Below are 24,217 nucleotides of genomic sequence, written 5' to 3'. Positions count from 1 at the left end.
TTTCGTTGCAATGGTGAATGGAATTGTTTCCTTAATTTCTCTATTTTCTCGTTATTAGTGTATAGGAATACAAGGAATTTCTGTGTGTTGATTTTGTATCCTGCAACTTTATATATTCATTGATAAGCTCTAGTAATTTTCTGGTGGAGTCTTTAGGGTTTTCTATGTAGAGGATCATGTCATCTGCAAACAGTGAGAGATTTACTTCTTCTTTTCCAATTTGGATTCCTTTTATTTCTTTTTCTGTTCTGATTGCTGTGGCCAAAACTTCCAAAACTATGTTGAATAGTAGTGGTGAGAGTGGGCACCCTTGTCTTGTTGTAAATAGTTTATATGGAACTACTACACCACTTGATATAAGGGACTTGAACATCTGCAAATTGTGCTGTATGGGGCGTGGTGCTGAAAACGGTCCCCTGCAGATACAGAGGGACAACTGTATTTGGATAAAACATGCTTCTAAATAACTGAGTCCAAACAATCACAGTTGAATTAGAATTTACTTAAGGTCAAATAATGAAATAATTTATTAAAACTTGTGGGATACAACTAAAGTGGAATTCAGAGGGTTGTGTATAGCTTTAAATGCTTATCTAGGAAGAAAAGAAAGTCTGACAGTGAGCTAAGAATTGAACTGAAGTTAGAAAACAAATCCAAAAACAGTAAGGGGAAGGAATTAATAAAAATAAGATTATAAATGAATCACATGTAAAACTAAGGTACAATAGGAAATGAATAGAGCTCAAAAAGTTTATTCTTTGTAAAGACTAGTACTTTAAAGCCTATAGCAAGACTGATTTTTAAAAAATCAGAAATAGACAATTTTAATAGATATTAGAGCTTAATTCTAGATACAGCAAAGAAAAAGGATACTGTGGACAAATGTCAGTATATTTGAAAAATAGATGAAATGGATATTTTCCTATAAAAATAATAATGATTGAAATTGACAATAATAAATTTAAAAACCTGAAAGATCCTATAATCACTAAAGAAATTTTATCAAGAATCAAAGATAAGAATGAGATAATTTTACAGGTGAATATACCAAAATTCTAATAAGTGATTCCAGACTTAAACCTTTTCAAACAAGAAAAAGTGGGACTACTCAACTCACTTTATAAGGCTAGTATAACCTTGTTACCCAAATCAGGCAAGTACTGTAAAGAAAAGAAAATTACAGAGCATTATCAGTCATGAGCAAAGATGGAAAATATTAGAAAACTAATTGCTCAGTTCTTAACAGTTGATAATATTTTGTGACCAATGCAGGTTTATCCCAGAAATGCAAGATTGGCCAACATTTTTTTAAAAATCTATTAATTACCCATATTAACAAATAAATGAAAAAAAATACTATATGATCATTTTTGGTAAAATCCAACAAACAATGAAAACTAGAGTGGAAATTCTTAACCTCCTAAAAGATAACATCAAAGTCCACAGCAAACATCATGTCAAGTGTTAAATGTATCACCCTTAAAACTAGTAACAAGACAAGAATGCCTACTCTTACCACTTCTTTTTAAAAATATTTATTTTTATTTGGGTTTCCCTGGTGGCTCAGACAGTAAAGAATCTGCCTTTTTATTTACTTGGCTGTTTTGGGTCTTAGTTGCACCACATGTGATCTAGTTCCCTGACCAAGGATCAAACCCAGGCCCCCTGCGTTGTGAGTGCAGCCTTTAGCACTGAGCCAGCAAGGAAGCCCCTCGCCATCTCTGCTCACATTGTACCAGAGACTCTAGCCAGTGCAGTAAAAGAAGACAAAGAGGAAAAAAGTACAGAGGTCAGAAGGAAAAACCAAAACTAATTGTGTGCAGTATTTCAGTGTGTTATGGCTCCCCAAAGAATCCCCAATGAATTATTACACTGAATAAAGAGTTTGTGCAATTTATTGCTAAGGAGATCAGTATACAAAAGCAGAATGCACTTAAGCATACCAGCAAAAACTAAATGTAATCTGAAACTATGTATAATAGAAACTAAAAATAAATATAACAAAAGGTGTCCAAGTCTTTCTTTTGGAGAAAGTTATAAAATTTACTAACAAGACAGAACTCAGCAAGCTGATCATAAAGTTTATATGGAAGAGCAAAGGGCCAAAAGACACTTTTAATGATTAATAAGTTGGAGGGACTTGATGTACCAAATATCAAAGTTTATTATAAAATTGAATTATTAGGACAGTGTTATACCAGCACAAAGACAGAAACAGAGCAACTAAGAGTAGATGAATACATGTGTGGAAAGGTGGCATTATAAAGTGCAGGGAAATTCTTGAGGAAATTAAAACTGGATCCTTGTAAACAAAAGCCAAATCCAGGACTTAGATGTGAAAGGCAGTCCTGTTGTCCAGTATCAGAAAGCAGTTTTCTAGACTTGTCTGGATTCCTAATTGTTTGGTCCCTGTAGTCCATCATGGTCATAAGTGAGAGGCAAGTATAGTTTTGTAGTGTTTTTTCTTCCTGCAGTCTCTGTTTCCTCCATGTCGCTTTTATCTGTTTGTTTAGATCTCTGTTCTTGTTTTCCTCAAGTGTCTGGTCTTTTTTTCTTTCTTGGGGAAACCACTGGAAACTCTGCTCATGTTGGTAGAAGTTGACCATGAGTTTCATATAAGGCAGAGGTTATCAGCAGTAACACTACTGATATTTTAGATTGGGTAATCGTTTGTTGTGAGAGGCTTTCCTTGTGCATTGTAGGATATTTTAGCAGCATCCCTAACCTCTACTCTTTAGATGCTAGAAACTCCCACCCCACCAAGTTTTGTGAAAATAGAAAATGTCTCTAGACTTTGCCATATGTGTCTTAAGTTTACAATCACCGATTTGGGGTGATCTATCTAAGGTATTTGCAAAGGGACTCCTAAAGTCAGTATATTTAGATACTTCTTTTTGAGATAGTCATATTCTGCACAGATTAATCGTCCACTTTCTCTTGGCTGAAGGATAAAGTGGCAGAAGAAGCAGGAAGTCTTAGTATTCAATATACATGCATCCACTTATTTTTTTTTTGTTTTAAGTACCACCCACCCTCAACCATGACTGGTTTTCCTCCAACCAGAATCCATTTGTTTTCCCACCTTTGAAGCCTAAACCTCTAGACTTTGGCCAGAGTGTGGGAGGGGTGATCAACCAGTGATGAGGAGTATGGGAAGAGGAGAAATCCAGGAAGCTACCTGGTCCTCAAACAACCTTAATTCAACCAGTCTTCCTTATTTCAACACCCCGTTTAATCCCTCTTCTGAAGATGCCATCAATCCTTGAGTTTTTTCAGAATTCTAGAGTCCAGTAGCCATGTATGGATATGAGAGTTGGACCATAAAGAAAGCTGAGTGCCAAAGATTTAATGCTTTTGAACTGTGGTGTGGGAGAAGACTCTCGAGAGTCCCTTGGACAGCAAGGAGATCAAACCAGTCAATCCTAAAGGAAATCAGTCCTGAATATTCACTGGAAGGACTGATGCTGAAGCTCCAGTACTTTGGCCACCTGATGCGAAGAACTGACTCAATAGAAAAGACCCTGGTGCTGGGAAAGATTGAAGGTGAGAGGAGAAGGGGACAACAGAGGATGAGATGGTTGGATGGTATCACTAACTCAATGGACACAAGTCTGAGCAAGCTCCAGGAGTTGGTGAAGGACAGAGAAGCCTGGTGTGCTGCAGTCTGTGAGGTCTCAAAGAGTCGGACACGACTGAGCAACTGAACTGAACTGAGAGTGCTTATACAATTTGTCTTCACTTAATGTCAGCTTACTAACTTGTGGTCTCACAAAGTCTGCCAAGTTCATTACTATTTGTCTGCTTTCTACTCTCCAAAATTTGGTTCTTTTGGTATCCTCTTTCACTCTCTTTATCCTTAGGATTTATGCCACCCCTTTACTGTATTTTTATGTGGGGAGATTGAGGATGAAAACTAGATATGTTTCATTCCACTGTCTTTATCCAAAAGCTTCAATTTCATGTACTTTTAATACTTGTCATGTTTCTAATTGTATTCAGACACTTACCCTTTGGAATGTGGACTATCAGGTGGAAGAGAACAGATACAGCCTTTTTTCTTTCCCACCCTTTCTTATAGATAATATTATAATTGGGAAGTAGGAATGAAGAGAAAGATGTTAACAGAGCTTATTGGAGATTAACTGGTTGAAATTGAAGTTCATCTTGAAGGGTTATGGGAGATAAGAATACAATAAATAAGGTGGGATCAGATTATGAAGCCTAAAAGACTGGCTTGTTGATATCATATTGAATCCAGGAGGCAGTCAGAAAGCATTATGGATTATCTGAGAAGTGACTTGATGAAAGTAGATTTTATTAGTATTAATCTCAGAGCTCTGACAACATATGGACAAGAATAGGGAATCAGTAGAGGCGAAGGAGCCTTCCAGGACTGTGGCTGAAATTCAGATAGAGTGATAAACTAGGCCATACTGGGAAGCATGGGAATGGAAAGGATAGGTTTAAAAGTCATTGACAGGGAAAATTTGATTGTTACCTCCAGCAGGTGTAGAAGTTAGATCATAGTCGAATGTATAGAACCTTACATTCATGGGTAGTAGATCTGAAACACCAAATAAAATGTTATTTGTGGCAAGAAATGTGCCTGGTTGAACACCACGTGATTTACTGAGAAAAGGCCCAATCAAGACAAGTCAAGAAAAGGGAAAGGGAGGCTATTATAAATTCACAGAGTGGTTGTGCTGGAATATAAAGATTCCTGAGGAACAGCCAGTCCTCTGGAACAGAAACGCTTTCTCTTTTTCACTTCTGCTTTTATAGTGAACACATCTGGCACAAAAGCCCACAAAGGGCCATTCTAATTCCCAAGGTCACATGACCTTTCTTGCTTCATCTCTACCACTATTTCTTCCCTCTAGTGTTTCAGTTCAAACTACTGAAGGAGAATTAGGGCCCAGCTCTACATTTCAGTTCAGGGCACACGTTAACACATGCCTGAGCCTCAGTGGCCAGTAGTGACAGAGGATGGGTTGTGCTGTCCATTCAACAGCAGCTGCAAATATGGCAGGCACATTGACTCACCCAGACAAAAGAGTTGTTTTAATGAATCTGAATTAGAACAGAAATGAAACTTTTTGGTGTACAGTTTTACCTTTTGAAGTTGGTCAGGTCAGCTACAGAATCCCCAAGCTACCTTACAAAGCTACCGTGAGTGGTGGAAATGTGAAAAGACTATGGGATTGGCTTAGTGTGCTTATTCCTTCTGTGTAAGTAGTTTGCACTTCAGACTAACAGCTCTCTGAATCTAGCACCAGGTCTGCTGCCTGCAGGCCAACTAGCCTCGTGACAGCACCTCATCCAGGTTTGCTTATGTAATGTTTGTAGAAAAAGGGCAGTTTGCTGGCAAATGGACCAATACACCCTCATCTCAGCCCCACAGAAACTGGTCTGCTGATGTGCTCCAGGAAGCTCGTAATTCTTTCAAATGAGCTTGCAGTTTTTCTACATCTATATAGTTGTTCAAGAGTCAGCAAACTATGACCCAAACTGTGACCCACAGACTGCTGCTAAGTCGCTTCAGTCATGTCTGACTCTGTGCGACCCCAGAGATGGCAGCCCACCAGGCTCCCCCGTCCCTGGGATTCTCCAGGCAAGAACACTGGAATGGGTTGCTGTTTCCTTCTCGAGTGGATGAAACTGAAAAGTGAAAGTGAAGTCACTCAGTCGTGTCCAACTCTTCACGACGCCATGGACTGCAGCCTACCAGGCTCCTCTGTCCATGGGATTTTCAAGGCAAGAGTACTGGAGACCCACAGACTAGTTGCCTGTTTTTGTATATACATTTTTATTGGAACACAGTTATGACTATTCATTAATAGATTGTCTGTGGTTGCTTTCTTGTACAACAGCAGAGTTTTAAAGCTAAAGTATTTACTACCTGACTCTTCAACAGAAATTTTGCTGACTCTTGTTCTAGATAATTCTAGATATGATCAGCATTTGGGGGAAAATCTTGAGTAGATATAAAAGGTTAGTGGCTGCACAGTAGTGGTACAATGTTTTCCCATGCTGCTACTTTTATTGTTTCGTAATTCCTTAATCACCTTATGGGCCACATTTGGCCAGAAGTCATTCAGACATCTCTCAGGGTTATCTTACTGGCCTAAGCTAAAGCTCATGTTATTCTACACTGATGGATTACACTGTTAAGTAATTCAATCTAGATGACTGTTTACAGTTTAATGCAAATGTCTTTAGTTCCAATTATTTACCCTAGGATTTTATTTTCTTGCTACATGCACTCAAGAGTCATAATACATCATTGTTTCCTGTGTGATCTGGAATGTTGGGGTCTCTTGCCAAATGCAGTCCTTTGATTTGTTTCCACATCACTGAGTTGGCCTTCAGGTGATGTCATTGATGTACCCCAAACAGGATATTAAGTTTCGCACAGCTGGAGAAACATCATCCTACTTCATGATTTAGTGGGCCAGAGATCCTCCTGCCTTCTCACACAATCCTTCATCTATAAAATAAGTGTTACTTTCCTTTCTTTGTGGATTGTTTTCAACAAACCTCTATTTTCAAGACTCTCTCCTCAAACTCAGGTGAGCATACTCAGCTAAGATAGCCCATTTGGAACACATGAGCTTTGGCCAAGAGTTTAATGATAAAAATAACATTGCTTACAAAAGTTCTCTGGTGTCTATTGGTTTTGCCAACAAATTCTTCTTCTCTTGAAATATAGGATCTTTTAAAATTTTTCTTTAAAACAATTTCTCATTTTTATTTATTTGGCTGCCCCGGATCTTAGTTGCAGCACGTGGAATCTTTAGATGAGGCACGTTAGCTGTTAGTTGCAGCATGTGGGATCTAGTTCCCTGACAAGGGGTGGAACCTGGACCTCTGTATTGGGAGCACGGAGTCTTAGCCACTGGGCCACCAGGGAAGTCCCTGAAATATAGCATCTTTTAAGTCAACTGCCATTCTGTCTCCAAGAGGCCAGGGGGAGAGTTTGTGGCTGTTGCATGGTGAAGGAACCGCCCCACTCTCACGCCCACCCATTTTGCCCCTAGGCTCTTGATTTAGCACAAGTTGAGAAACAGGGAAATGAAACATTCTGGCTTAGGCTTGCAGTTAACAAGAGCCTTTTGAATGACAAAAATATGTGTTCATAATCATCAAATTTGAAAGGTATGGCTACTGGAAATTCGGGCTGTTTCAGAGCCTCCCAAGTTTGCCCTCCCCCCAAAGCCCTGGTGCTGCTTCTCTAAAGTTCTACCTGTTCCTTCTTCTTCCCCAGAAGCCTTCTCTGACACCTCCAGGCTTGCCGCAGTGTTTCACTACAGCCTGCATTTTCCCATCATGATACTGACATCACTCCTTCTCCTGTCCTTTCCATGGGTTCCACTCCATCCCCAAATGAATTGTAAGGTCTTGAAATACAGTGACCATGCCTTTTCTGTTCAACAAGACTCTTAAATAAATTCACCAAGACCGAAACAGGGTTGCTTGTTCTCCAGAACATAGCATAGGAATTCAGTGGTTATGAAAGAATGAACAAACTGAACAAACACACTTCAGATCTGCCTGCTGCTGCTGCTGCTGCTAAGTTGCTTCAGTCGTGTCCAACTCTGTGCGACCCCATAGACGGCAGCCCACCAGGCTCCGCCATCCCTGGGATTCGCCAGGCAAGAATACTGGAGTGGGTTGCCATTTCATTCTCCAATGCATGAAAGTGAAAAGTGAAAGTGAAGTCACTCAGTCTTGTCTGACTCTTTGCAGACCCCATGGACTGCACCCTACCAGGCTCCTCCGTCCATGGGATTTTCCAGGCAAGAGTACTGGAGTGGGGTGCCGTTGCCTTCTCCATCAGATCTACCTAGGGCAGGAATATCAGAGTTAGTGGCAGTTGCCTTTCCAACAGCCCTAGGGGCAAGGAAGTTCCAGAGAGAGCCTGAGAGGAGAGCCACAAGTGTACAGCAGTGTACAGCACCTCCCCTTTCTTCCCATCCTTACCCTTTCTCTCCCAACATCCAGCCTGACTGGTTGGAGAGCCTTCATATTCCACAGAGGGAGCTTTTAACTTTCACCTCATCCCTAGAAAAGATCCTTTTATTATTCAGCATCATGTCTAAAAGTCATTTAGTCTTGGATGCAAACACTGCAGAAAACATGAAGAGCCTTAGAAAAACTGCACCACTGCTGGGAGTCTTATTTTAATTACTCTCTAATAGTTCACTCTTTGCTCATTGTCTGATTTCATTTGGGGCTGGTTTCCTCTCTTGCAGGCCCTGGACCCGTGAAATCTGTATTAATTTATATATGTGGTAGAATGGTACAGCCTATCCCTTTCCCTGTGTTTAACTGCCTTCTTTCTTCCCCTCACTCAGGCAGCTAGCCTAGTTCGTGCTTCTTACCCAGAGGAGAGATGTGATAGCTAGAAGTAGAGAAATGAGTGTCAGAGAAAATGGCTTTTGGTTTCAAAAGTTGCACTTAGGCTAAAGAAGAAAAAAACTTGCACCATAGACAAAATATTTGGAGGAAAAGATAATAAGCATAGAAAAGAGTTCTTTATCCCTGGGAGGCGGGAGAGGAATTCCTGAGAAAATACCGTTTCCAGGTCCTGTGCACTACTCTGCAGGGTCACCCTGGAAAGAAGGCACAATCCTACATGGTTGTATGGGGACTGGGAATAGAGAAAATGTTTCTTAGACTCTCAGGAGAGCCCTGGGAAGCTTTCGAGGCCTCAGAGAAGAACTAGGTGCATGGTCGCTCCCTGCTGAAGGGCCTTTAGGTAGGCTGGTAGAATTTTTCATGCCCCAGTGAGACATACAGCTTCTCTCCTTGTGCCTGAGAGGATGCCAGAGAAATGGAGGGTGCTTCTGAACCTGAAGGGGTCATGCAACCAGGGTAATGGATGTCTCAGTAAGTACCAGCGTATGTGGTAGAACAACCTTGGGGAGCAGATTCAGCACTCCCTCCACTCCCCCTCCCCCACCAGATACCTTGACACCTCATAAACCCCTCCTAGGAACTAGACACAATCGGGAAAGGGGAGGTTGAAATCTACAAATTCACTGAGATTAAGTTACTGAGGATGCCAAGAAATGGAAGACTGGAATAAAATTTAGGTTCTATTTCTTACCTAAATGTGTAGATTAACACATGTATCCACTGCTCATATCTTATATTTAGGGGTGACATTTCCCACAGAGCAGCTGTGTTCAAGTAGCCATTAAAATGTCTCCTTAGGTTTTAAGTTTCTAGAAACCAAATGGTGAGTGTCCTATCCAACATATGCCGTGAGAGTAGAGCCAATAACTGGAGGGAAAGGTTCTCTCCTAATGGTAAAGTGTCCAAATTCCCTGACCCAATAACAAAGTCAAATGATCCAAGTATAAAGACTGCATGTCAACCTTGAAAAAAATGTTTTTGCTTAAATTCAAGCATGATACTAACTCTACTTTTTTTAGTATCCACCTATTAAGAAAATACATAACAAAAAGCTAAGATATATTCAGCAACATTGTAAGATAATTTCACTCATCATGAAAACATTTATGCATATTTGAGAAGGAATCCATATGGATGTGCACATTTTTCACTTAGTCTACAGACAGAACATGCATGTGGGTTTGCGGATCCCGTCAGGTAACTCCACCGCTCCCAGGGGTCTGGGGTCCACAAGTGGGAACCTGCTGGGCCAATTCATTTGAAATTAGTCTTATTTGCCAACTCCAATATGTGTGATGGTGATGTCTTGCAGAAATACCTCTTTTAGTATTCTAGTCTGTGGACTCTGGCAGAAATAATAGTTTGTTGCAAAACAGATCACTCTTTTTTGTTTGCAAAGTCTTCATACCAGCTGAATCACAGCTTGCTTTTCACTTCTCGTAACACCTTGCAACATCGCAAAATATTTGCTGGAGTTTGTGAAGGGCGGCTACAGAATTAGTAAACTGAAAGGAAGCCTGCCTTCACTCCCACCCCTGTCAGCACCTTCTGTTCTAGCAGACCGAAAGGCAGCTTGAGAACTCTGATTGCTTCTCCAGATAAGGACTACTCTTGGCACTGTTGCCTCTTCGAGAATGGAAGCAAAGGAAACATTAGGGAGTTGTGCAGGTGCTGGTTCATGATACTGTCACTTCACAGAATGAAATCAGTAAATGACTCCATGAAGGTAAATTGCTATGGTAACCAACCTTCTCAACTTTTCTATCTGTAAGTGAAGACAGTATGGGCTGTTTCTATTTGGGAGTATATAATCTGGTTTTAATGAATGACCACCATGCTCTAACTCCTACTTAACTAGGCTTATACAATGCTAAGCCAGGGAGGGACCTTAGCAAGTGTCTAGCTCACATCCCAGGTTGATAGATGAGGAACTGACACTCAGAGAAGTGAAGATATGCAGCTAACATGTCTCAGACCTGATCCCTTGTTTCCTCAATAGTTTTCTAGTGCTCTTTTCCTTTCACCATGCTGCCTTCTGAATGGACTCACCCAACTTCCATGAGTGGATAAGAGAAATGGGACCACTGTTAGACATAAGGCCACCATCACTTCTTACTGAGAGGTGAAAGCAAATATTATGGATATGCTAGCATCTTAACTTTCTCCAGAGTTATCACAGATTTCATATTCCACCAATTTTCATTTATCCAGCTCATATGAGGAGAGTTAATATCACACGAGTTTAAGCAAAAAAAAATTTTTCAGTGTTAAAATGTCGGCTTCACACTTAATCAGATCATATGACTTGATATTATTGGGTCAGAGACCAATCTAGATAGTATATTCAAGAGCAGAGACATTACTTTGCTGACTAAGGTCCATCTAGTCAAGGCTATGGTTTTTCTTCTGTTCATGTATGGATGTGAGAGTTGGACTGTGAAGAAGGCTGAGCACCGAAGAATTGATGCATTTGAACTGTGGTGCTGGAGAAGACTGTTGAGGGTCCCTTGGACTGCAAGGAGATCCAACCAGTCCATTCTGAAGGAGATCAACCCTGGGATTTCTTTGGAAGGAATGATGCTAAAGGTGAAGCTCCAGTACTTTGGCCACCTCATGCGAAGAGTTGACTCATTGGAAAAGACTCTGAGGCTGGGAGGGGTTGGGGGCAGGAGGAGAAGGGGACGACAGAGGATGAGATGGCTGGATGGCATCACTGACTCGATGGACATGAGTCTGAGTGAACTCCAGGAGATGGTGATGGACAGGGAGGCCTGGCATGCTGCAATTCATGGTGTCACAAAGAGTTGGACACGACTGAGCCACTGAACTGAACTGAACTGAGCTGAACTGAACTGAAACTGAAGTTGGGTCAGAGAAGTTACTATTAGGAGAGAGCATTTCCCCCAGTTATTGGCTCTACTTTCATGGTATATGTTGGGTCATCAAAGGTACTAGGGGAAGACATAGTGTGGAGAGGCAGGGTGTGACCTGAGGAGATGATCCAGTGTTACAGTTCTATCATACATAGGGTAGAAAAGAATTAGAATGTACCAAAATTATATGGAACAGGTATAGTAAGAATAAAATAAACTTCTTTTGTTTATTTTCAAGTTTTATTTATTTGTTTATTTTTGGCTACACTGGGTCTTCAATGCTGAGTGTCGGCTTTCTCTAATTACAGTGGGCGGGGGCTACTCTAGTTGAGGTGTATGGGCTTTTCATTGTGATGGCTTCTCTTGATGGAGCACGGGCTCTAGGGCATGCAGACTCAGTAGTTATCAAGCATGGTTTAGTTGCCCTGAGGCATATGGAATCTTACTGGACCAGGGATCGAACCCGAGTCCCCTGCATTAGCAGGCGGACTCTTATCCTCTGTACCCTCAGGGAAGTCATACACTTCAGTGATTCAGAAAACATCCTTTAGGAATGTGCAAAGCCTAGTTTCTTCAACCGGAGAAGGCAATGGCACCCCACTCCAGTATTCTTGCTTGGAAAATCCCATGGATGGAGGAGCCTGGTGGGCTGCAGTCCATGGGGTCACTGAGGGTCGGACACGACTGAGCGACTTCACTTTCACCTTTCACTTTCATGCATTGGAGAAGGAAATGGCAACCCACTCCAGTGTTCTTGCCTGGAGAATCCCAGGGACGGCGGAGCCTGGTGGGCTGCTGTCTCTGGGGTCGCACAGAGTCAGACACAACTAAAGTGACTTAGCAGCAGCGGCAGCAGAAACTAACACATTGTAAAGCAACACATTGTAAAGTCCACCCTGTGCCAATAAAAATTAATTTTTAAAAAAGCAAATAAAAATCTAAAGTTAAACTGAACAGTAAAATTGAGGAGCATTTTAGATAGAGTACTATTTCATTTTAAAGGGACATGTGAATACTGATACTTAGTCCCCAAAAGTCTGAAATCATCTGGAGATCCTGTTAAAATGCAGATTCTGGTTCAGCAGGTCCAAGACGAAACCCACAGTTCTACACTTCTAACAAGCTCTCAGTGGTGTCAAAGCAACTCTCCTTAGTCCACACCTCTAGAAGAAAGGGACAAGTTTACTTGGTGCCCATATCTTTAAATGTGTTTTCTGTGGAGGTCGACCCTGACTTTTTCAGATCTACAATTACCCTCAGTCATAGGAGTCTTTCTGCTTCTGAATTCCTAGTACACTTATTATATGTATCATCCACAAGCTCTTAGGTACTACAGTGTGTTATGTCCTATATAGGCATGTCTTGTATTCCCTACTAGATTATAAGCCTATCTGTGTTTGCTCAGCCCTGTGTATACAACATAGATGCTGAGTGAAGAACTACTGATGACTGATCGATACATTGAAGATCATTCGCCACTTTCTCAGAATGCTACACCGAGCTCATGAGTGAGCCCAGGGCTTAAATCAAGTGTCTGGTCTAAGAGACACTGAGTCTATTCTGCCTCTCATTTCCCCTCTCTAAGTTGGTGTTTTAGAAACCAGTGGTTGTGTGGAGAGTTCTACTTGGGTATGTGATAAAACAACAACAAGCCGTGAGGGGAAAAAAGGTTGGGGTAAGAGTGGGGAGACTGTCACAGCAGGAAGCATCCCCACTGGCTGCATTAGACTACCCAAGTAAAACCCCTGGAAAGAGCACAGGCTTGGGGGCCGACAATCCGGTGTTCAGAGCCTCATGTCTCCCGCAAGTGTGTTGGATAGTTTTCATGCAGAGTAGTAGCTCCATCTAGTGGCTCACTGCCGACTAAATTCCCTCACAAATTATGTCTTCTAGTACAGTTGAGGGAGAAGGCAATGGCACCCCACTCCAGTACTCTTGCCTGGAAACTCCCATGGACGGAGGAGCCTGGTGGGCTGCAGTCCATGGGGTCACTGAGGGTCGGACACGACTGAGCGACTTCACTTTCACTTTTCACTTTCATGCATTGGGGAAGGAAATGGCAACCCACTCCAGTGTTCTTGCCTGGAGAATCCCAGGGACAGGGGAGCCTGGTGGGCTGCAGTCTCTGGGGTCACACAGAGTCGGACACGACTGAAGCGACTTAGCAGCAGCAGCAGCAGTACAGTTGATGGTCATTTGATTCATCCTTTCATTTCATTCAACAGCATTTACTGAATGCCGAGCATTTGTCTGCTAAATCTAAAACAGTGAACAAGACAGACATGGTCCCTGCCTTAAGGGCGTTCATGGTCAGATGGAAAAGACAGAAAGTAAATAATTTGTCAAGTACATTTTGGTTTTTATTTTTGTCTTTTAAGTTTTTACTATTTTTAATTGAAGTATAGTTGATGTGTAATCTTATATAAGTTACAAGTGTACACTGTGCTGCTGCTAAGTCACTTCAGTCGTGTCCGACTCTGTGCGACCCCATAGACGGCAGCCTACCAGGCTCCGCCGTCCATGAGATTTTCCAGGCAAGAACACTGGAGTGGGGTGCCATCGCCTTCTCCACAAGTGTACACTATAGTGATACATAATTTTTAAAGGCTGTCTTCCATTTGTAGTTATTATAAAATATTGGCTATATTGCCCAGATTGTGTAATATATTCTTGTAGGTTATTTTATACAGGACAGTTTGTACCTCTTAATCCCCTTCCCTCTTGCCTCTCACTACTGCTAATCACTAGTTTTTGTTTTTGTTTTTTAATCTGTGAGTCTGCTTCTTTTTGTTATAGTCACTAGTTGGTTGTATTTTTAAGATTCCAAGTAAATTTGAATTCAAATTACAAAAAGTCGTATGAAAAAGTATAGCATCCTTCTTATAAGAAGTATGAGTCTGTAGTAAGGCTTCCTTAGGGAAGTGACGTTGAAGGTAAGAAGAGAAGAAGTTGGCCAAGCAACAACATCAGGCATGAATCAGACACCCAGCAGCATCTCTCTGGAGACCTCAGCTCCCGTTTTAGATCAGGACCAGTCCATTGGGAGCTCCAACCTTGAGCTACGGCCTCTTTCATCAGTCATTTAGCCTCTATCAGTCCACCCTGTGCAAATCACTTTATATACATCATCACTGATCTTATATTATCCTTTTATGACAAAATTCACAGAGGTTAACTCACTCACACAAAGGTCTAAAACGACACAGAGACAGGAGCCACACCCTGATCTCTGCCTCCAAAGTCCATAATCTTTCTTCTGCTTATGGGGTCTCCCTAAAGCCAAGGCCAGATCTCTTTATTCTGTTGCTTGCCTTCCCCTAAAAGGAAATCATTATGAGAAGTGTTTAGGAAGAGTGAAAATGTGAAATTAAAACAAAATAATAGCTTGGTGGGTCATGTGTGAAGAGCCTCTTACTGAGGGACCTGAGTCACTCTTTGTCTCACCTTGTCTGCCGTGGTCTATGGGCAAGCCCTGCATTGGACCCCAGGTTTCAATAACTGCCCCAGCCTAACTTTCATGGCCTAACTTTCAGACTCTCCCAGTCTGGCCTATTTCTCTGGTGACCAAATCAAAATGATTTGCTAAGAAATGTCCCAGTTATAATGCTGAAAGTCCTGTGTTAGAGAAAACTTCTTAATCCTGGGCAAACCAGAATGGATGGTCACCCTACACACCACACAAGCCTGCCATTTTTTGACCCATTGAAATTTTGCTCTTGGTGTTAAATCACAAGATCATAGGAACATTGTTGGGGAGACTTTCTTTCCTAATGGCGGAGATTGCTCCAGTATACTTTTTTTTAAGCACACTGACAAACCATAACTAGCCAAGCCAGCAGAGCAGTGCGTAGCCCATAAAAACACATGAACTATCACAATGGAATTCTCAGGAAGAGAATCTCATGTGTCACCCTGTTCTGATCACTTCTGTAGCTCAGTCTGCCCATCTTCGTAAAGTGGAAATCAAAAGCCCTGTGAAAATTTCCAGAAGAAACAAAATGGGCCACGATCAACAAGGAAGTGGATCATCGTTAGCGATATGTGCTCTGAAATCAAACCGCCTGGCATCTGCCCTGCTCTGCCAGAGGGTCATTTGTTAGTTCACCAACACTTATGGACCAGGTACGCTTCTAAGCACTTAGACATTCAGCTCCTTTAAACCTCATAGAAGTCTTAGCAGGTTGGTACTGTTATTCATCCCATTTTACAGAGACTGAGGTGAAGCACAGAGAAGTTATTTAACTTGCTCAACTCACACAGGAGCAAGAATCTTTGGCTGGTTTGTTGACATCTCTGTTCCCCTACTTGCCCCAGAAAAATTGGGATAATAAATTATGATGCCTACTTCATTGGGTTGTTATGCAGATTAGCTGAGATAGTCTGTAAAGCCCTTAGCAAAGGGTCTAGACCATAGTAGGCTCTCCATATTGAATCACAAAGTATGTACTACTTAATTGGAGTGACAAAACCCATGTGCTGTAATTATCAAAAAATATAAGTTTAGGATAATGGCTAAATGAGTAAGTAGAAGTCTGGGGTGAGGCAGGATACATAAAAAGCCCTGAGTTTAGGAAAAGGAGGGCACAATTAAAGATCTTATTTACATGAAAGACAATTCTCCCATCTCTTTGGGGAGAAATGGCAAAGAAGATGTCTAAGGATTGATGATTGGTCCCAAAGCCCTAGGCTTTCCTTTCCCAGAAGAGGAACAGTAAACAAGTCCTCGGTTCTGGGAAGAAGTTCTTGAAAGCCCCAGATAGGTGAGCTGAGGTACCTGGAGAAGCTCCCTAGAGGGCCTGAGCTGGACTGGCCAGGGAGGCCTGAACATGCTGCCTTTTTGGGCCTCTGGGGCAGGGCTCCAGCCCACACTCCAGACTTCTACCATGACTTGCTTGCCAGTGTGAAACCAGTTACCTTGGCATTATCTCTCTGGCTTCCTCCATTTAGACTCTCATCTTTGGCTCATAGAACTCACTCCTCTCTTCTTCACCTGTTCGATTTTTTATTTGCTCCCCTGATTCCAGGGAAGACACAGGACTATCTGTCCCAAGCAGGGGGGAACTTGAAGGCAGAGGGGACTGGCCGGGTGAGAGGAGTACTGCTTATCAGAGATGTGGCAAGGTTACTTACAAATAGCTGTAGACTCTTGGCAGGGTCCTAGAAATTCACTCAGGTCCTTCATCAGAGAGGGCATTAAATTTCATTTCGTAAACCTAGTAAGAATTGTAATTAGCAGCACGGAGAGAACAAGAGTCTTCTTCTCTGGGCTGAGTGACCAGAGCAGTAAGCCTTGAATGGACATTGCTTATCCAGTCAACCCATGGTCCCTTTCTTCTTCTTCTTCTCCCACCTCTTACAACGTGGGTGAAGCTGTGCTCTCAGGCTTAGGGACTTCTTCCTGGTTGCACTGCTTTGCCTGCAAATGGATTCTCCATCTCTCCAAAGCCCTTTTGAATAAATGACTACATTGGATGGGACCAGGTTTGCATTTCCATTTCTCGTCTGGATGTTGCTCTCTTCAAATCTTTGGCGTCCAGGGCTGGAGATTCCATTTCTCCCCCTTGTGTGGATGCTACACCCTGCCTGGAGCCAATGCCTCTGGACCCCTTGTCTGTGTGGATGAGTCAGAGATGGTTGGTGCCTGACACATCATCCTTGGTTTCTGGGCTCTTGAACTGTGGGTAGGAAGTTGCAGAAGGGAGCCACCACATAGCAGAGTGGGTGGGGTACAACAGTGGGGAGATTCCCTCACAATGATTTTTTGGGGAGGAAAGGAGCACCTGGGAACCCAGGTGGTCAAAGGCAATTGAACTGTACAAATTAATGTTGCCCGGGGAGACACAGCTAAGATCATCATGTGCCTCTAGATTTCCTCTAATGAAGCTTTCAAGAAGAGACTGGAATTGGGCTTGAAGGATGGACCACCCACATCGTGCATTCAGGTCTGCATTTCAGCTCGAGGTGTTGCAGGAAAGTGGAGCTGGAGAGGATGGTCATGTCCCAGGTCTCGGGTGAGTACCTGGGATGGGCTGCCAAGTGAGGGTCCTCGGCTTTGTGCAGGAAAGAACTCAAGAGTGAGCCATGGTAAAGTGAAAGCAGATTTATCCAGCAAGATACACACTCCACTGACAGAGTGTGGACCGGCTCAGAAGGCAAGAGGCAGCCCCAGGGGATGGGGGCCCCTGGGAAAGTGGGAGCAGCCGTGGGGGTGGTTAGTTTCTATGGGCCGGGTAATTTTATAGGCTAACCAGTGGGAAGAATATTCTAACTGTCTTGGAGAAGGGGTGGGGATTTCTAGGAATTGGGGCACGACCCACTTTTGGCCTTTTATGGTTGGCCTCAGAACTGTTCTGGAGCTTGTGGGTGTGTTATTTAGCATAGGCTGATATATTATAATGAGTGTATAATAAGGCTCAAGGGCTGCTAAGTCGAGTCTTCCTCCATCTTGGCTCTAATCAGTTCTAACCAGTTTTTGTCATACCCTCTCAGATTTGAGGTGAGCCTGTCTATGAAATAAGGTGTGGACATATTTTTGTTGATTGTGATTTCAAAGGGCAGGGAGGAGAAAATGAAGATGAGAGAAGGAATGAGGAACTAGCATTTGTTGAGCCCTTTGAGTGCTTGAGAGAGAGGCCTCACATGCATTAACTTTCTCTTCCTCACATTGATCTTGAGAGGTGTTGTTTATTCCACTTTACAGAGGAGGAAACAGAAGGTATATTGTAGCACAAGTATCACAGCTAGTAATCAGAGAAGCCAGTTGCTACTTTGTTCTTTATTTAGTGTAAAAATTAATGAAAACATTCTGAACAATTCAGTCCTAAAAAATAAAAAAAGACTTCATGAAGCATTCCATCCAATCCAATGGGCTGTGTGACCTGGGACAAGTCAGTGAACCTTTCTGGGCTATAGTTCGAATATCTATGTCAAGAAGCTATTCCAGAATAATCTACCATCTAAGAGCTTCTGACCCAGTCTCTAATCACTCTTGTTCTCAAAGGACTTCCTCTTGCCCAGCCCGAATCTCTCAGTAACTTAAATTGTACTGATAGGAAATAACAGATTAGTACTCATCAGGAGTACATCAGGAATTCACATCTTCCTCGGCTGGACAGCACTGGCAGAGCTGTGCTATAACTCTCTTAAAGCAGGCCCTCGAATAGGCAGGAGAATGAAAACACATGGTGAGTGCGAAAGGGGTTCTGCATCGCCTGGGTTTCCACCTCACCACTCCCCCACAGCCACTGCAGCCAGTGTGCCTTCACCTTGCCCCTGCTCCGCCTGCAGCTCAGGTGCTCCCCCACAGCTGGCCACCTGCACCAAGGGAAGAGCCGGTGGCCACCATGCTTTATCCCAGGGCAGGCCTAGCCAAGACAAACAGGTTGGACTTGCATGGCCTCCCCTGTCCCCTGGGAGAGCACTGCCCAGGTAGGGACAAGAAGATAATATTTATGAGAAAAAGTATAGTCTACAGCAGCACATGCACCTTGAAATTCTAGGAGCTCTGAACTGCAAAGGCACTCCCTGGTTCCCTGTGCAGTTTGTACTCACTTGGTCTCGGTGGGGAAGGGAACACACATCCACACATATATATGCACGTACATGGACACACATACACACATGTATTTATATGCATGTATGCATACCAACTGTCTTCTTGGAGTTTGCTAAGCCTCTCACATGAAGCATCAACAGCCCTAGGAAATTGTACTTATGAACTCTAATTCCACTGGAGCTTGCCAGCATTCCAGGGCCAAGTCAAGGCTTTTAAATAGCTGTGGACTAGATTCTAACCTTGGAGCACAGACTGGACAGAAAAGGGCCTAAAAATGCCAGGGAAGCCAAAGTCTACCTTCCTCACCATCCATGTTCCTCTCTCCTACCCAGCCTCCTGTATTTACCCTGCAATGCATACACCAAAAAATCAGTAAATCCCAAAATGAGCACTTGGCTGTAAGAGAGACAGATGCCAGTTGAAGCTTTGTGTGTGAGGGTGTGTGTAGCTGTGCCCAGCGCTTGATCCAGGGATGGCCACCAGAGGCAGTGTCATAATTTAAGTCAAGTTGTCTTTGGCACCCGCCTGCGGCTCACAGATCAGCCTCTTTGTTCCCCTCCCAGCCCTCCTCAGGCACCCATCCAAGCTGCTCTGTGCACTTCAACTAAATTTATAGGACGCTGCTCCACTCGGCACTGTGCTGAGGAGTACAGAGTCATTCTGGTGTCAGGTCTGCTGCAAGCTCTGTGACCTTGGGCTTTTCAAGTGACTGTGCTCTTGCTCCACCTTAGAGATGCTGGCAGATGCAAGAAAGATGATGAGGAACTTGGGCTCAGAGGAAAAGCCTAGTCTTCTCACCAAAAGACTGGCAAATACCCCTCTACCTGTATGTTTTAAGTTAAAATAAGGCTCCCCAGGTGGCGCTAGTGGTAAAGAACCTGCCTGGGAATGCAGGAGATGTAACAGATGCTGGTTCGATCCCTGGGTAGGGAAGATCCCCTGGAGAAGGGAAGGACAACCCACTCCAGTGTTCTTGCCTGGAGAATTCCATAGACATAGGAGCCTGGCGGGCTACAGTCCATGGGGTCACAGAGAGTTGTATACAACTTAGCAACTAACACTTTGTTTCTTTCAAGATGCTTAAGGCTTGTGTGCTTCATTGTCTTATCTACTCTAACCAAAGTTTTCAAGTAACTGATTAACAATAGTCCCAATTTCATTTGATGAATAATGATATCCTAATATAATGAATAATGAATAATAATATCCTAATTCCCTCCCTTTTTAAAATTAGCATCTACAATTTGTAAGAGACTAAAAGCACACTGTTGTTCCATGTCCAGTTCTAACTGTTGCTTCCTGACCTGCACACAGGTTTCTCAAGAGGCAGGTCAGGTGGTCTGGTATTTCCACCTCTTTCAGAATTTTCCACAGTTTATTGTGATCCACACAGTCAAAGGCTTTGGCATAGTCAATAAAGCAGAAATAGATGTTTTTCTGGAACTCTCTTGCTTTTTCAATGATCCAGCAGATGTTGGCAATTTATCTCTGGTTCCTCTGCCTTTTCTAAAAGCAGCTTGAACATCTGGAAGTTCATGGTTCACGTACTGTTGTAGACTGGGTAGCAGAATTTTGAGCATTACTTTACTAGCGTGTGAGATGAGTCCAATTGTGCGATAGTTTGAGCATTCTTTGGCATTGCCTTTCTTTGGGATTGGAGTGAAAACTGACCTTTTCCAGTCCTATGGCCACTGCTGAGTTTTCCAAATTTGCTGGCATATTGAGTGCAGCATTTTCACAGCATCATCTTTCAGGATTTGAAATAGCTCAACTGGAATTCCATCACCTCCACTAGCTTTGTTCACAGTGATGCTTTCTAAGGCCTACTTGGCTTCACATTCCAGGATATCTGGCTCTAGGTGAGTGATCACACCGTCATGATTATCTGGGTCGTGAAGCTCTTTTTTGTAGAGTTCTTCTTTGTATTCTTGGCACCTCTTCTTAATATCTTCTGCTTCTGTTAGGTCCATACCATTTCTGTCCTTTATCGAGCTATCTTTGCCGAAGAATTGATGCTTTTGAACTGTGGTGTTGGAGAAGACTCTTGAGAGTCCCTTGGACTGCAAGGAGGTCCAACCAGTCCATTCTAAAGGATATCAGTCCTGGGTGTTCATTGGAAGGACTGATGCTAAAGCTGAAACTCCAATACTTTGGCCACCTCATGCAAAGAGTTGACTCACTGGAAAAGACTCTGATGCTGGGAGGGACTGGGGGCAGAAGGGGACGACAGAGGATGAGATGGGTGGATGGCATCACCAACTTGATGGACATGAGTTTGGGTGAACTCCAGGAGTTGGTGATGGATAGGGAGGCCTGGTGTGCTGCAGTTCATGGGGTCGCAAAGAGTTGGACACGACTGAGTGACTGAACTGAACTGAACTGAAGGAGGCACTACACTGGAGGGGAAAGGGAGGAGTTACTGGGAGGGGTGGGGCTTGGGGGTGAGACTAGAGCCAGGCTGATTGACAGGAGAAAGGATCAGGCTGGAGAAGGACACAGAGAATGAACCCAGGTCTGGATGCAAGGCCAGAGTTGGGGGTCAGGGAGGAGATGGGGTTGCTGGGACACAGGAACTTGTAAGCAACTAAACAATGGGACATAGAATTGGATACATAGAATAGGGAAGAAGAAAAACTATTTATTATGCACCAATAAGTGTATCACATGATTTTACATACTAATTTCATTTAATCTGAACATCCTTGGGAAAAGGTGGGGCTGGGGACGGTGGTTCCCACCTTAAAGGTTCTCAGCCTTTAACAGGGTTCATTAAGGAAACTAACCTATTTGCTTAATCTCAAACAGCTAGTTAGCAGTAAAACCTAGATTCTAAACCTCCATTTCCATCTCCAGGTCCAGTGGCTATTTCTTTTCATTTTACTGCACCCACAAAGTAGGGAGTCAAGAAACACCTGCAGTAACAGGCAAATTTGGCCTTGGAGTACAGAATGAAGCAGGGCAAAGGCTAATAGAGTTTTGCCAAGAGAATGCACTGGTCACAGCAAACACCCTCTTCCAACAACACAAGAGAGGACTCTACACATGGACATCACCAGATGGTCAACACCAAAATCAGATTGATTATATTCTTTGCAGCCGAAGATGGAGAAGCTCTATACAATCATCAAAAATAAGACCTGGAGCTGACTGTGGCTCAGATCATGAACTCCTTACTGCCAAATTCAGACTTAAATTGAAGAAAGGGGGGAAAAGCACTAGACCATTCAGGTATGACCTAACTCAAAACCCTTATGATTATACAGTGGAAGTCAGAAATAGATTTCAGGGACTAGATCTGATAGATAGAGTGCCTGATGAACTGTGGAATGAGGTTCGTGACATTGTACAGGAGACAGGGATCAAGACCATCCCCATGGAAAAGAAATGCAAAAAAACAAAATGGCTGTCTGAGGAGGCCTTACTAATAGCTGTGAAAAGAAGAGAAGCGAAAAGCAAAGGAGAAAATGAAAGATATAAGCATCTGAATGCAGAGTTCCAAAGAATAGTAAGGAAAGATAAGAAAGCCTTCCTCAGTGATCAATGCAAAAAAAGTAGAGGAAAACAACAGAATGGGAAAGACTAGAGATCTCTTCAGGAAAATTAGAGATACCAAGGGAACATTTCATGCAAAGATGGGCTCGATAAAGGACAGAAATGGGATGGACCTAACAGAAGCAGAAGATATTAAGAAGAGGTACCAAGAATACACAGAACTGTACAAAAAAGATCTTCATGACCCAGATAATCACGATGGTGTGATCACTCACCTAGAGCCAGACATCCTGGAATGTGAAGTCAAGTGGGCCTTAGAAAGCATCACTGCGAACAAAGCTAGTGGAGGTGATGGAATTCCAGTTGAGCTATTTCAAATCCTGAAAAATGATGCTGTGAAAGTGCTGTACTCAATATACCAGCAAATTTGGAAAACTCAGCAGTGGCCATAGGACTGGAAAAGGTCAGTTTTCACTCCAATCCCAAAGAAAGGCAATGCCAAAGAATGCTCAAACTATCGCACAATTGGACTCATCTCACACGCTAGTAAAGTAATGCTCAAAATTCTGCTACCCAGTCTACAACAGTACGTGAACCATGAACTTCCAGATGTTCAAGCTGCTTTTAGAAAAGGCAGAGGAACCAGAGATAAATTGCCAACATCTGCTGGATCATTGAAAAAGCAAGAGAGTTCCAGAAAAACATCTATTTCTGCTTTATTGACTATGCCAAAGCCTTTGACTGTGTGGGTCACAATAAACTGTGGAATATCCTGAAAGATATGGGAATACCAGACCACCTGACCTGCCTCTTGAGAAACCTGTGTGCAGGTCAGGAAGCAACAGTTAGAATTGGACATGGAACAACAGACTGGTTCCAAATAGGAAAAGGAGTATGTCAAGGCTGTATATTGTCACCCTGCTTATTTAACTTGTATGCAGAGTACATCATGAGAAACGCTGGTGTGGAAGAAGCAGAAGCTGGAATCAAGATTGCCGGGAGAAATATCAATAACCTCAGATATGCAGATGACACCACCCTTATGGCAGAAAGTGAAGAGGAACTTAAAAAGCCTCTTGATGAAAGTGAAAGAGGAGAGTGGAAAAGTTGGCTTAAAGCTCAACATTCAGAAAACGAAGAGCATGGCATCCGGTCCCATCACTTCATGGGAAATAGATAAGGAAACAGTGGAAACAGTGTCAGACTTGATTTTGGCCTCCAAAATCACTGCAGATGGTGGTTTCAGTCATGAAATTAAAAGACGCTTACTCCTTGGAAGGAAAGTTATGACCAACCTAGATAGCATATTGAAGAGCAGAGACATTACTTTGCCAACAAAGGTCCGTCTAGTCAAGGCTATGGTTTTTCCAGTGGTAATGTATGGATGTGAGAGTTGGACTGTGAAGAAAGCTGAGCGCCAAAGAATTGATGCTTTTGAACTGTGGTGTTGGAAAAGACTCTTGAGAGTCCCTTGGACTGCAAGGAAATCCAACCAGTCCATTCTAAAAGAGATCAGCCCTGGGTGTTCTTTGGAAGGACTGATGGTAAAGCTGAAACTCCAGTAGTTTGGCCACCTCATGGGAAGAGTTGACTCATTGGGAAAGACCCTGATGCTGGGAGGGATTTTGGGTAGGAGGAGAAGGGGATGACAGAGGATGAGATGGCTGGATGGCATCACTGACTCGATGGACATGAGTCTGAGTGAACTCCGGGAGATGGTGATGGACAGGGAGGCCTGGCGTACTGCAATTCATGGGGTCACAAAGAGTCAGACACGACTTAGTAACTGAACTGAACTGATCCAAGTTTCTATCATGTTAACTTTTTGAAAATAGAATATGAAATGGATTGTATGTGCAAATAAATAGAAATAATAAAA

General features: G+C 42.8%; 1 protein-coding gene and 1 long non-coding RNA gene across 4 annotated transcripts in view; one reads left to right on the top strand and one right to left on the bottom strand.

The window, feature by feature from the left end:
* The window catches only part of PIGF (phosphatidylinositol glycan anchor biosynthesis class F), a 110,281-nt gene that overhangs the window by 50,181 nt on the left and 35,883 nt on the right, over positions 1–24,217 (bottom strand). The gene's annotated exons all lie outside the window — the stretch shown is intronic.
* On the top strand, positions 650–24,217 carry LOC138436973 (uncharacterized). Of its 2 annotated transcripts, XR_011255696.1 has the most exons (4): positions 650–3,543; positions 15,225–15,413; positions 17,159–17,302; positions 21,700–24,217. It is a non-coding gene; the product is annotated as an uncharacterized lncRNA (long non-coding RNA). The 2 variants fall into 2 exon arrangements; XR_011255697.1 differs by lacking the exon at positions 650–3,543 and having other exon boundaries at positions 14,220–15,413.

The sequence above is a fragment of the Ovis canadensis genome, chromosome 3 (assembly GCF_042477335.2).
Source record: "Ovis canadensis isolate MfBH-ARS-UI-01 breed Bighorn chromosome 3, ARS-UI_OviCan_v2, whole genome shotgun sequence".
Lineage (NCBI taxonomy): Eukaryota > Metazoa > Chordata > Mammalia > Artiodactyla > Bovidae > Ovis > Ovis canadensis.
The sequence above is the reverse complement of the archived record's forward strand: the minus strand, read 5'-3'. Positions and strand labels throughout refer to the sequence as shown.